Here is a 9911-nt window from a genome sequence, read left to right on the forward strand (position 1 = left end):
GGTTTGAAAAAAATGTAATTTTTTTATGCGGGCTAGTTTTTAACCAGGTTCATTTAGAACCCGGCTTGAACCCGTGGTGAGCGGAGTTGGCTCACCAATCCATATAATTTAATTTAATTATATATTATTTTGTGTTTCAATATTATTAGTTAGCATTTTTTTTTATTATATTGTAGATGAAGATAAAAAAGATGTTTCAAGAGAGAAAAATATTACAGATTTATCTATTCAACACTCTAATATTATAAATGGACGTATGATACAAATATTATCAATCTTAAAAACTTATTTGTTCGCTTTTTGTGCTTATTTTTGGATTACGTTTAGACTGTATGATATTTTTTTTTATTTTAAATTGTCTTTGGAATTGAATATCATTTTAGACTGAAATTCATTTAGATTTGAATTAAAAAAAATTGTAATTTTTTTATTTAAAAAAAACTTATAATTAAGTGAGTCAGTGAGTCAATCCGTTTAACCCACCAATCCATGGTGGGTCGAGTCGGATTCGAATTTTTTCAACTCCCTAATAAATGAGTTGGTTTGGGTTGACTCACTAAGAGACCAACGCATCATGGGTCGGGTTGGGTCGGACTGGATTACTCGTTTTGATAACTATTCACTTAAGAAACGATCTTGTACCGCAATGGATGAGAGAATTTGGACATATACAGTACTCTAATCATCAAAATGACTGACATATAATATATTGAATTTCTTTGATGAAAAGGTATCAATATTTAGTTAGTGAAAAACAAGAATAGGTGGGAAAAAAGTTTATAAGAGCTGCGACTAAGTGCAAATAGAAAGTGTCTCTGGTATTTTCTTAAACACTCCAAATCAAACATAAATATACTTAGGATTGTAAAATTTTTTATAACTACCTCTAAAATGTTATTGTTCAATAAAACTTATCATCATCCCATAACACGAATCTGAAACAAAGTTACAAAATTTAGGTTAAGGTTTAGTTCAACTGTGCGCATGAGACTACCTTGCAAGACAAGTAAAATAGCACTGAAGCCCCATAAAGACTATAATGTCACATTATATATAGCACTTAGTCTATGTGTAATCTTAACAAACATGAAACCTAGCTAGGAAATTTTTCCATTTGTTTCTGCCTTTTCACCTTATTATGTTTGTCACAACTTTAGTTAGCACCACATGCGCCCTGTTTTTACAAAAATGGTAGCTTAACTTTCGTGGAAAAAATGATTTGTTCTCTGTCATCTATGGATATCCTTCTCTAGCACTAACAGTGGTACATGTTCATTGGTAATGACAAGAAAATAGTCAATACAGAAATCCGTCAATATAGCGACATTTGGTCAAAATAAATTTGTGGTCCAACAAGGATAAATAAAGAAAGATTCGATTCATGTGACTTTCAATAGTTTCATCAACATCTGAATAATATGATTTCAAGGAAAAAAACAACGTTATAATATGTTCATCTAGTTTGAATGTGAGGAGCACTAACACAAAGGTTGATTAGGACCTTTTTTCCATTTGCATTTGCACCTGTCACGCCTTACTATATATGTTTGTCGCAAACTTTACTTATCATCCATATGCAATGTTTGTCTTAACAAAAATGATGCTTTTTTCTTTCATGGAAAAACTTATGCGTTTTTTGCCATCATTTTATGAATGCCCTTCACCACTAACCGTGGTACATATTCATTGAATATTATTGACATACTCGATGTATATGAATCTGTCCATTTAGTGAATTTGGTCGGAAAAAATTGTGGTACAACGATTATAAATAGAAAATTCATACTTGCAATTCTTGTTAATAGTTTCACCAACCTTTAAATCATTAGAGAAAGGAAAATGCAGTAATGCAATACGTGGATCTGTTTTCCATGCGTTATTAGATTATCCAATAAATACCTTACTCGTTCATGTGTTAAACAAAGAATGATCATAGAAGAAGGAATGTAAAAGTAATATGATAAGAATATTATCGCACGCTGTCGTGTATAGACCCGACCGAATTCTTTGCATATAGAAAACATCATTAGAAGAGATAAATCTTTTCTTAACAATCGACCTACAGTGTTGGAATGACGGCAATAAGTCTCATACAATAGCAATTCTATGTAAGTTACTATGCACCATGATAATTGTAAATGTGAAGTTTTGTATTGAATAATATAATGCTTTAAGGTAGAATTCGAATGTGATGCAAATGTATATGTATAATATGCTCAACTTTTGTCTTCTTTTTCATATGTTAAATAATGGTGTAAAAATAGATTATTCGATCAAATAGATTATTAGCTAAAATAAATATAATAGAACTATCCTACTATATCTTTCTTCACACAATGGATTTATGTATGAAGGTCAAATGGTAGAATAGTAGAGTCAGGTAGATGGGTGCATCATACATGGGAGTAGCACATATAGTGCAGGAGGAATTAGTTTGAGTGGAAGAGACCCTTGTTAAGTAATTGACAGAATACAGACTCGTTGAAATAATATAAAAATAGTAAGATTCAGTATCATTTTTCAAGAAACTTGTATAATATTAAATAATTATACTATTAATAATTTATTTGGACTAAAGAATACTACAAGAATCTATATTGCAAAAAGATAAATTTACAAAGAATAAATAGTGAACTTTGGTAGTTAAAAACACCTAGGAGTGGAAAAAGATAAAAAATGATAAGGATACTAATGGCTGCACACAAACTCATCTCCGTTCCATTAAAATACTAATGGCAACCCACAAGAATACTCAAATCTTAATCCCTTACGTAAAAGAGTCTAAGTTTCCTTATTAAGCATCAATCTCTTGATCACTCAACAAAAAAACTTAAATTAAGATTTAGGGTTTAAAATAACTTAGTCAGGTTTCATGTTTAGATACAAGCTTCACTAGGCATCTTGTTCCAAGTATAAGTTTTAAAAGATATTTTCCAATACCAAATCAACCACAAATAAATCCTATTTAAAGAACTCATCCAAAAAAATAAGAAACGTTACAATGAAAAAGGATAAAAAAAGATTAATGGTAATAGAAGGAGGAGGAGCAACTAGTGAATAAAGAGATTTTTAGGAGATGAAATGGTGAAAATAACATAACAGTTCACACAATATGGGGGGTGTAACACGTGAAGATTCACTAGTGCAAAAACAGCTTATAACGTCACGCGCTCAACGTCCAACCACTAAATAGCCAACGTTAAAAATGATCAGTGACATTTTTGTAAATAAATGCAATTGTAGAACGTCGAAGCCCCATTCAATTCGACGTTCTATGATGGTAATTATTTAAACCAGCGCATCATTCTCTTTCTTCTTTCTTTTAAACTGTCAATAGTACGTCGAATCATGTAGGGGTTCGACGTAATATTTGTCAATCAAAAACCAAGAGTCATCCTTTTTAATTCTTTTTTCTTTTAAACAACAAATAATACGTCGAATTCTATTAGGGCTTCGACGTATTATTTGTCAGCTATAAGCCAAAAAGTAACCCCTTTTTAATTCTTTTTTTCTTTTTTTCTTTTAAATCACATATAATACGTCGAATTTTGTAGGAGCTTCGACGTATTATCTGTTAGCCAAAAGTTTTCCCTTTTTAATTTGAGAGGGAGATTGAAAATTCATTCACTTTATCTTAGCGCGCGAGACCCTTTTCTCTTCTCAAACTTTTCTCGAACGAAGTTTGACGATCATCAGATGTAATCTTTCTTTCATTTGATACAAATACATATTAATTAACTACTTTATGTATAATTTTCGTTTGTTTTGACCGATTATTTTTGTGTTCTTGTCCTTCATAGGCGCATTCTGTTTTCTCTCTCACTAGTGGAAACACTTTATTCCAACGAACCCACCTTTTGAAGGTTAGTTTTCGTTTTCCTTTTCGTTTTGAAGAACTTATTTGTTGAACTTGTTTGTTGTTATTTTTTGTTGAACTTGTTTGTTGTTGTTATTTGGTTGAACTTGTTTGTTGTTATTGTTTGATTGAACTTGTTTGTTGTTATTGTTTGATTGAACTTGTTTGTTGTTATTGTTTGATTGAACTTGTTTGTTGTTTGTTATTGTTGTTGATATTATACTACACGTTCATAGTTCATGCTTTATAAAATACCAAAAATTAAAATTTGTTGTTTTTCTGCTTTTGAGGTCTCGTAGAGTTGTAAAAAAATTATCACAATTAATTAAAAAAACAAAAAAATTGTTTAACGTCGAATATTAACAAAATTCGATGTCAATTTGATTAATGTCGAATTTTTTTAATTCGACGTCAATTTAACATCTCCCAATATAACGTCGACCTCGAATTTGACGTGAAAGACCAAAAAACAACAACTTTATACGATAATTTTGTACTAGTGATTCTAACTAGATGTATTGCTCTAACTAAATCCATAAGGATAAAATATTTTAAAAACGAGTGTAGCACAATGGATGAGACACGATCGAATGACAAATAAAGATAATTCTATTTTATATTTAGCCCTTCACCTGTTCATCCATGCCAACAAGTTTTCTCCTTCAACTAATATCTATTTATCATATCAACTATCATTATTCATAAAAAAAAAATACTTACTTTTCCAATTGTTCCAAGAATACAAAGAAGAAGATAAATCTTGCTTATGCAATTTCTTGATTTACTTCGTTTGCATGTTATGCTATTATGTTCTTCCTTTTGGTTCCTTCCTAATAAAATTCTTGTTGTACATCAATGTTTTAATAAGATGGCCTTTTTCTTTCTTTATCGAACATCAACATTGTACAACCAATTACACCTCAAACAAAACCACATAAACATAACAACAAAGTCATTATATGCAGACAAAATTTGATACAAAACCAATAATAAGAAAACTTTTACATAAATACATTAATATTACCTTGCATGCAAACTATAAGCTTCAAAATCTTATTGTTACCTTTTATGCCAACACCTCTCATTAAAATTTGTGTTACCTTAAAGATTTTAAGCATGTTATGGGATTAAGACACAAAAACGAATAGCTAAATTGTGCTTTTGGAAATTTACTAGTCATCCACCCCTACGCTTTTAGTTGTGCTACAATGAATACTTCCTTAACATTTATTTTACACTTCTAAATATTATGATATTTCCCTACCTCCATCCAAGTCACACATACTACTATCATCCACATGCATTTCCATATAATATTCTATTTTTTACTTAACCCAACAAGATAAAATTCACTAAAGTTTTGTTTTGGTATAACATGATACACAATGCTAACACCCAACCGTTTGGTGCATAGGTTCCACACCCCTAAAGCCACATTACAAGTAAAGCAAAAATAAATAACATTTTTTTCTGCTGACCCACACATAGTACGTAATCTGTAGCTACATGTATCCCTTATTTTTCAAATTCTCCCTTTTATCAACTTTATTTAATATAAGTTTTTGTAAATGAAGAATTTGATAACCATAAAATGGAAATAAAACAAGGTTTTTCTTAAAAAACAAACTAAAAGTCTAACTCAATTCACAAAACTAGTTTGTAAAATAAGATTTACATTTATTTATATACTGTAAATTCGTTTCATCTCTAATATATGATTGATCATCAAAAACCCTCTGCTAAGACCTATTCATTTTAAGCATAATACTATACAATAATGGATTATCCGGTAACGTATACACAATAAGTCTAACAAAGAACAAATCTCACTAGAATAGGTTTCACATGAGTTTGATATCATCTAAAGAAATGAACTTTAAATCTAACTCAATCCTACAAAACTAACTTATAAAGTAAAGTTTGCACTCACTTATATATTGTAAATTCATCATATTTCTAATCCATCATATTTCTAATCCATCATATTTCTAATCCATATGAGATCTCCAATAGTTTTAGTTATATAATTTTCAAGAAAATGGAAATAAAACAACCTTTTTTGGTTTAATTTTTAAAAATTTCATTTATCTTTACTCTTAAAATATTATTGCTTGTAAGCATCTCACCAAAATCCAAAATCATGTTATTTTTTTGTTAAAAGTAAGAATTAAAAACAATTAATAATTTTTTATAAAAAGATAAGAAATCATAAAAACATTACGTTTCCACGCTCGACTAGATATGTAACTATTATTTGCCAACTTGTTGTGAAGTATCCATCATTGAGATGCATTATGATTATGAGGTCTAAATCAATCGCTGGGAATATGGCAACAAGAGAGAAAGATGAAGAACAAATAAAGAAAGAGATGGATGGGAAACGTAGAAAAGTTCTTAAAAGAGAAGGAAGACTGTGTGAACTGAGCTTTAAGCCTCTTGTCTCAATCAATCCATATAATACAAACTTTTGTACGTATAGCTATAGACATGTAGCATCCAAAGTAGGGGAGAGTTCGAGAGAATAATAATACCAACAAATAATTTATCATTGCTAAATTCCTCAACCATTTTCAATTCAATAATTTCATAATGATTCCAAATCTACATTTAAACCTATAAATTTCTTCTGTCCATATCACTCATCGACTGTGTTCAATCTAACACTCATATTGAAAATATAGATACAAAAGAATTTGGTGATAATTCAAGTAATTCATGTTTAGCGCATTAATCAAGTGTCATGGGATTCTTTTAAAAATATATAAAACTTTTCTATTCACTAAAAGAGAGAAAAAAAAAACAATAAAAATAGGCCTTCACATATAAGTCATTCCAATATTTTGAACTAGCAAAAGAAGAACTAACTAGTAAATTTATCATATTCGAGAAAACTTAATCAGCATGTGATAAATTTTAGTCCTACCACATAACATATTTCAAATACAAAATTTATCTGCATTTTTCTCTTAATTTTTTTTTATAAATGTGTTCTTGATGTATTCATAAAAAACTAACTTTATTAACATATCCGACCAAGTCTTCATTTTCAATCATGTTTTATCTATTGGTCATACTTAAAATACGATTTTATACAAAAAAGAAAGAGTACAACTATTTTTTTATCGATAAATATATATAGTGATAGAAAAAGTACAGGGAATAGCCACTTATATATATCAATGAGATGTAGCTATTATAAAATTATGATACAATGCATAGGGTTAAAAAAAGTCAAGAAAAAGAAAGAATTAATATCCCTTTATATTGTCATATAACGAAGACATGATCTAAAAACGACATTGTTTTTGTGTGATAAAATTGAGTAGAGTTCATAGTTTTTTATTAATATTATGTGATAAAGTGAGAGATATAAGAAGGAGAATGGTTGGTATGTGAAATGAATGAAGCTTAATTAGTGTGTTTTATTTGCATGTATAGTTTGTGAGAGATAAACGTATTTACAAAGTATGACTAAGCATAGAGTTTTGTTCTAATTAACTCATAATAGGACATTTTATATATTTATAGGAAGATAAATATATCAATTATATTAATCAAAATTTAATAATTTTTAGAAGGTGAGATCAAGTATTACTTATTTGTTCTATTAATATATTTTTTATTATTGATAAAAAAAAAGTAGGATTTTGCTATAGGTATATGATTATGTTAGCTTGTTAGGTGTCCTTTTGTATTCTCCATCAGGAGTGTCCACTTGTGTTGTGTAGGATCAAAATTAGGAGTGAAGATGCTTTCTTCTTCTTCTTCCACTCCATCGTGTGCCCGTGTGATCCCTTGTGAGCATCACGTGTTCTAGTCCCTACATGATTCCCCTTAACAACATCTTACCCTTCCCCCCAAACTCATTCCTAAATCATGTCCCCATCCACATCTTCATCAAAACACAACATCATAACATCACCAAAACAACAAAATATCACACACCACCCAACCTAATTTGTCACCTTCTAATCAATCCCTTCAATCTTCATCATCTCATTATAATTTCATTCAATCTCAATCATTGCTGCGAAAAAGACAAAAATTTATATTTTTACTATATTCAATAGTCTCGTATCATTTAAAAATAAAAAATAAAAATAGTTTGAATATTTATTACTCCCTTTATCCTTTAAGATATTTTTTAAAGACAAAATTATGACGAAGACTCTAAAACGAATAATATCTCGAATGTATGGTGATTGATCCTAATAATGTCATTCGATAGACTTAAAATCAAAACATTATACACATATAATTCATACTTTCTATTGAATCAATGGATTACTCGTGAATTGTTGAACTGTCTTTCTAATATCAAATCGTTAAAACATTACATGCATAATGAATCTTTTTAACTCACATTTTCATTAAAATTTCTTGTAAGATAGTTTCTTCCTTATTATTATGCAGGTCTTTTTCATGTGTATGTTCTTCCTTAAACAAAGTTTTGTTGTTTTGGTTGATTAGATTTGGATTTTGGCACTACTTATAATATATATGTACTTCCATTCTCACAATAAACCATCACAATTTGTTTGTACTTCAGTGTAGTGATCTAAAGTCTATTACTTAGTCATAGCTAGCAAAGACCTTGATGCCAGATATTAGAACATACTCTATCATGTCTACAGTTTCTTTGACAATAGGGTTTCAATTCACTATTAGTGAACACTTAACGGGTAATTTTTACATTACTATAAATAAAAGGATATAAATCACTAGAACATCCTCATTAGTATGTTATAAAAAAGTTATATAGAAATGAAACAGAAATCATATATATTTAACTCGAAATTTAAAAAATTAGGTATAAATATGATCATTCTCACTTGTTCATCAAATTTATTTATTTTTATTCAATTTAATATTTCCTTCTTTACACTTGTCATTCTAGTATAAAGAAATGGCACTTTGAAGGTAAATTCTTTTTTGCGCTACTTTTTGTAAATGATTAATCTTTGTCAAAAAATTATGATTAGCTGTTTTTAGTGATGTCTCCCACCTTTTGATTATATTTTTCATTTACAAGACTTTGAATCTGAAATTTACTTAAAAAAATAAAATAAAATAAAATATAAAATAAAAACTGAACCACATTCACTCGAATCAAACTATTGTTTATATTTGCTAACAAATTTTGGTCAAACAAAGAAATCCTCGTGTGTGCGTGAATGAAAGTATAACATATATAACATTATTACGACAGTAAATAATTTTTTTTTTGTTTTTAATAACCTTTCATTCTAATCCTCAATATTAAAAATTAATTGTGGTCACATGAGCTTCTAATTTTATAAAAACATTATTCACTTTATTCTAATTTAATAAAAAAACGATAACAAAAGAGCTAAAAGCTATAAAATAAATTAGCACTGAACAATATTGTTTTTAAGTTATCATCGATATCAAAATTTAGTATTTTCATTGTAATTAACATTCGAGATCCGTGGACATTTTTTACCAGCAAATAAAAGGGTTAAACTAATTTACACATGTAGGGAAAAAATATTATTCTGTTTAAACTAGTTTAACTTAATACAAGAACTTATTCGAGTATCGTTGTTATCTAGCACCTATTATATGGCATATATTAATTGTTATTGAAGTATTTTAGAGATGTGTCTAAAATGTTAGAGATTTGATTCTGAGAGTGTGTTGAAAAATGCTGTTGACCAATGATGACAAAAAGTATAGAAATGGAAACTATGTTTATCTGATGAAGTATAGTTTATGAAGTAGAGTTTGACTAAAAGCACAGAAAGAAGTTAATGTTAGAAACGGTGAGATAAGAAATAGGAGGAAAAGCACTGAAGAAACATTTTGATTAGGTTACTTTTAGAGTAGGGGACCCCAATTTGACTATCTCACTCAACTCTAACACCAACACCCTTAGTAGGGGCCTCACCCGCCAATCACTCTCCTAACTCTAAATGGAATTCTATTCCACTCTTTCCATACTCTCTTCACCTATGTTATTAACTACAAATTCCTTCGTCCTCTTCTTCCCACTTCAAAATCCTACCACATATGTTACAATTTTCTATTCCAAAAC

The sequence above is a fragment of the Vigna angularis genome, chromosome 2, assembly GCF_016808095.1.
Source record: "Vigna angularis cultivar LongXiaoDou No.4 chromosome 2, ASM1680809v1, whole genome shotgun sequence".
Classification (NCBI taxonomy): Eukaryota; Viridiplantae; Streptophyta; class Magnoliopsida; order Fabales; family Fabaceae; genus Vigna; species Vigna angularis.